The sequence below is a fragment of the Schistosoma mansoni genome, chromosome W (genome assembly GCF_000237925.1).
Source record: "Schistosoma mansoni strain Puerto Rico chromosome W, complete genome".
Taxonomy (NCBI): domain Eukaryota; kingdom Metazoa; phylum Platyhelminthes; class Trematoda; order Strigeidida; family Schistosomatidae; genus Schistosoma; species Schistosoma mansoni.
In genome coordinates this window covers 44,000,210-44,005,998 of record NC_031502.1, presented here as the reverse complement: position 1 = coordinate 44,005,998, position 5,789 = coordinate 44,000,210, and positions in this window count along the sequence as shown.

Sequence of the window (5,789 nt, the reverse complement as noted above, 5' to 3'; positions counted from 1 at the left end):
ACTATTTAGGACTCACCAGTTGGATCCACCTATATCTCAAAGTTGTTGTTAACCTAGTGCCTTTGATTTCCAATGAGTTATAGAACGAGTCCGAATAATTCCTAACTTATGGAAGGAGTATAAATTTTAATCCACTTTGTAATAATTTGGATTACTAGCATTGTAAGTGTTTTCGATTGAAGCCGAAGGGTCTGCGTTTAAATCCTCTAGTAAATATCAACTCTTGGATACAACTGCATTTAACTGATGAATCTGAAAAAGGATGGAATAAGCGTTTTGAATTCACTCTGTTAGCTACATTTCATCTATTAAATCGAAAAGGCTTTTTAATTTATCCAAGTCATAAATGCTTTTTCAGGTACATTCAATGAAAAGTAATATAAATACATACATATTTTTAAAAAAATGGTAATAATATAAGTTTTGAATTTTTTTTAACTTGTTAGATCTAAAAATCTTTTTATTCTTTCTTTTATTTCTACAGAATGAATAACTGAATGTGCTTAGATTTCTTCATATAAGCGATCAAAGCAACATTTAAGACATGCATTAATTCACTTAGATGATAGGCTCCGTTTAAAGTTTACTGAATTGTCAAATTATATTATTATTTCTATCAGTAAACATTCTACCCACTAACTCAATATAACTTGAATGAAATCAAGTTTTAGTTACAAAACAAATAATTTATCTTTTATGTATGAGATAGATAGTAAAATATTGATAAAATTTTGATACATTTTCTCTGTTTATTGGTTACATTGCCGAATAAAAACATGAAGGCTTTAACCATAATATCGGTGGTTACTATGACAACAGATCAATGATAAAAGGAATGGTTATTTAAAAATGTGAGACAGAAATAAAGTTAATTGACTACAGTTCCTTGACACTAGGTTATGGAACATGACTCTATATTTGCCAATTAACACATCATGGTCCATCTAAACCAACTGTTTGGAAATGAAACTGTAGTAGGCTAAGGTTGTTATGAATTACCTTTGAAATTGTACATGTAACACTTTTAACTATTTTCAGTACGTTACATGAATAAAAATAAGTTAAATTTGAAAATTGTGGCTAAAAACGGAATTTCAATCCATTTACAACTACAAACAAAATTTATTTTGTTCATTCAGAAAGATCAAATGTAGTCGTGTTTAACAATTAGGAAAAAAAATCCCTCAAACATGTACAAAATAATAATGAATAGAAATACTTCGAGAGTACAGAATTATTTTTCTGTTTTTCAGGTTATGCTTTTATTATTACTACAAGAACTGTTGTGATGTGGTCTACTTATATCCATATAAGTAGTATATGACGACGGTCAGGTATAGAATGCACTTTGGCAGAAGATCGATAAGGAACGAACAGAAATGATGCGCGATCGGTATGAAAATGGATGAACAATGAAATCAGAGAAGACGGAATGATATTTGCAGAAGGGACAGTTAAGATTGAGACAAATTATCTGTTTACTGTATGGTTATCAGAATTTAGTGAGATAGTCTGTAATTTGTGCTTAAATACATTTGATTGTCCCCACTCGTGTTCTTATTCACTACACAGTTACTTAATTGCTTAATCAAAGATGAAAATCCATAAGAAATTTGTTGGTTTTCTCTTATAAAAATCATATGACATACACCCAGATGTAGCTAAAGATCATTAATTACAAACCATTCAGTTGATAATGTTTCAATTTATTGTATTTATAATGAATACAAATTGTCTGCATAATGTTTTTGGTATAGAGATGGTTCTTTGTTTTAAAAATATATAGATTTAAACTGATTCAACTACGTTTTACTACACAGAAATTCATTGATTTATTCATGTTAAAATGATAAAATTTTATCATCATCCCATGATATGACATTATAAAACTGTATAGACTTGATTGGAAATATCAATTTCACAGAAAAAAAAGTGATTAAAATACCCTTTTATCAATAGTATATCTTCCTGCGATAGTGAAATAAGAAAAAGTTTCTACCGCCACTGCACAACTTTAAACAAATAAGAGAATTAATATTTAGAATCAATAAATAACATGATTTACTTATCGTTAAATAAAATCATGTGATTTTTAATTGAATCACAGCAAAATCCTTACAAAACTTAATGATTTTATAAGCTATTCAATGTTCCGATGGTTTTAAAAAGCCAAAAACTGTCAGCTTATTATTTGCTATTTTCAGTTTTCAAGTGACCGAATATCGCTTTCCTTTACACGCTAATTTATTTGTTTGATATTAGAATTTTTTCCTAACATAATATTTTTCCTTAAACCTTGGATTATCCTGTAACAGAAGCGCTACCAGTTTTAAAGTTTATCTTAAAAAGAATTACATTCCAGATTGTTCATTTGAACATTTGATATTTTCTCTGTGAAATTACAAGTTCTCGGCTCCGCTAGGGTATTTTTTTAAAACATCGTGCGAGTTAACAGAATGTACTTGAAAAAAACTAAGATACTGCATCCAAAAAATTTGTAAATATGTGGATTATTTACATTGTAGTGAACAAAACACGGATGGGGACAATCGATTGTATTTAAGCACAAATTACAAACTATCTCACTAAATTCTGATAACCATACAGTCATCAGTTAAAAGTTGCAAAATAACTATCAAGTATCTCAATCTTAACTGTTCCTACTGCAAATATCATTCCGTCTTCTCTGATTTCATTGTTCATGCATTTTCATACCGATTGCGCATCATTTCTGTTCGTTCCTTATCGATCTTCTGCCAAAGTGTATTCTATGCCTGACCGTCGTCATATACTACTTATATGGATATAAGTAGACCACACCACAATATGAGCTTCAATATTTACATTGTATGCGTGAAAACCGTACAATAAATATTTATTGATTATGAAGTAATGGCATTGCCGGACAGTATATAATAGATAACTCTATATCTCAGTAAATGATAATTTTTTACTCAGAAACTGTGCACTCATATATATATATATGAAGTAAATAATATGATGAATATATTTTGTACATTAATATACACGTAGACATTCAATAGAAATGAGGGAGTGGAGTTCATATTGATGGATAAAATACATTAACAATAAATAAACGAATCATCAGACTAATAAGAAATTATAAGACACATAAGAGATCAAATGTCATGTATACGACTATCAAATAAGAGATTTTACTGTAACTTCATGCCCTAGCAATCAGTCATTGTATATGAGAATAGGTATTTACAAAAGGTGGTGATATAAAAATAGTAATAAAAATAGACTGGGTTAAATGAACATTTTATCTTTTTTTCACTGTACGTAACTGAGCTATCCTTGTAAGTGTTTAGTGACCCTTAATCTGACTTTAATTATGATTTTTATCGAAATTTACATCCGAGATAAGCTCGTATATAATCGCGTTGGTGAATAACGGAATTAAATAAGTCAAATACGAGAATGGATTTCGGTTACGTGTATTTCATACAATCGCTGATCCAGACAAACGGTCGGAAAAACGAAGCTTAGAGAAGAGAGTGAAGCCAAACGGATCGGAGATAACATGTGATCCAACTCGATTTAATCAAGCATGAAGTGATGTTAATAGTCGCATAAAAATAAGTTACAGACATGTGATGAGTAACATAAGAATTACACACATATACACTTACATAAAAACAGTCAAGGTTGATATGCGAATAATTAACAAGGTCAATATGTGACTCAAGAAGAATGAATAAATTGCCCTGACCAGAAGCTAGGATAAACTATGTGGGCTTAACATGACTACCGACACTACAAGTGCTCCCTTAAATATAACACCGATGTGGGATGAATGTACATTAAAGTGGTCGAATGCGATAACCCGTTGTTTTCCTAAATGTGTGATAGGGTAATATAAAATACTCGAAATGAAGACGGATAAAATGCCTTTCGTAATGTAATGACCAAATGTTCGCAAATATCTGGTTTCAAATATCACTCTTAAGTTTCGAATCAATATCACTGTCCTTTTTCTGCTTCGAGGGGCCAGATTTCCTCTTCTGTGTTATCTTCTTTGCATATTTTTATACGGTATAAGATTAGAATATGAATCGGACCTCTGCTTTTTGTTAATTCGAAAAAAAGAAAATAAATTCCTTATACATCCATTGCATGTAGATTTTTTAAAGATGAACCTCATTAGAGAATCACTAAATCTTCTTGTAAACAGAAAGTGTAGAAACAAGATCTTGAACTCTACTTTTTGATGTATGCCCAACATTCATTAAACTTTGTCGGTGGTCATTACCTTCGTCAGAAGAGATAAAATTCTCACCAACACATCACTTATACATTTTAAGCACTTTTATTACCTTAGCTGAGGTTCTATTCTCAATACTCACTTAAAGGAAATCTACTAGTAATTGACCTAATAATGTATCGATTGTGATACTGTCTATCTACAAATCTTGTTGTCGTAATGGAAATGAGCATTCAAAATATTTTGGAGAATTATGTCTTTCAGAAAGTTAAATGATTGAATAGGAACCTTCTTAGACCAATGGATCATCATTTTTCCCACTTCGATCAGAATTCTCTAAACTATCGTTAAGCCAAGTCGCTGAAAACCAAAACTAAACCACTATAGTGCTTGCTACATCTTTCCACTTCTCTGCCTTTTGGATAAATAGTAACTCATCTATCAGAAATATAATTCATTACAAAAATGTCGTGCGTCCCTCAGTAGTTGAAACATTTTACGGTGGAATTTGAATCTCAGTTAATGTCTATAGAAAAATCTATGATATATATATACATGTAATTTTGAATACTCACAAGCTATTTGTCATTATAAACACATGGTACTATATATGCATTTACTGATATTGAATGGGGACAATTTTTACAGATATATCTATATAGTGATAATCAACAAATATTTCATTTTTTCAATACTATTGTGTGCAACAATTTCATTTCACAACTGTTAGTTCAATTCAATCTCCTAAATTCATTCACTATTAACAAATTGAAAAACCATTATTCGGTTGAGAGTGTTTGAACCACCCAAAAAAATACCATGTACGCAGAAAATACACCAAATAATTTTGGTACAAAATATAACACGCCTACTGCAGAATATAAACAGAGCAAACGCAAAACGAACCAAATATGAGTTGTTTTTAGACAAAAAAACCTTTGAAATTGTTTTTTAAGGAATTTGTACAGTTGAATTTACTGAATAACTTTTACTAATAGTAAAATCAAATCTGAAAGTTATTTTATGCAAACTATTTCCGTTATCACATAGAACAGTCTGATAAAACAGCAAATCATCAGCTCTCGTTTACGCGTTATATCATTTACATATACCAACTGTTTTGCCTATTTACGAAGACCAAGTTTTATTCTATCAAAGCAACAACTCAAGTGATAGATAAACTACAATTTTATACATCAAATTATTTCATTACGGAAACGAATTGATCATGTAATGAATGGCAGTGTTTCGGCAGATTATCATTAGTTTATGTATGTGAGCATAATTAATGACTTTTTTTGGTTTTCTTCAATCACTTTACTTTATGCTTATTCCTATTTTTTTAGGTTTTATATTTATCTAGACTTCTATCCAGTAGATATCGAATTTTCTTTATAAAAAAGAAGCTGAATAAAAATAATTAGTTAAACTGGGTAATTGTTTAAGGCAAATTTATAATATAGTTGAAATCATGAGTCATTTGAATCTTAACCACCATGGAAAACCTGGAAGCACTGGACGGCCATTCGAATCTCGCGAGGCGGGTTCGTGGATGCGCACT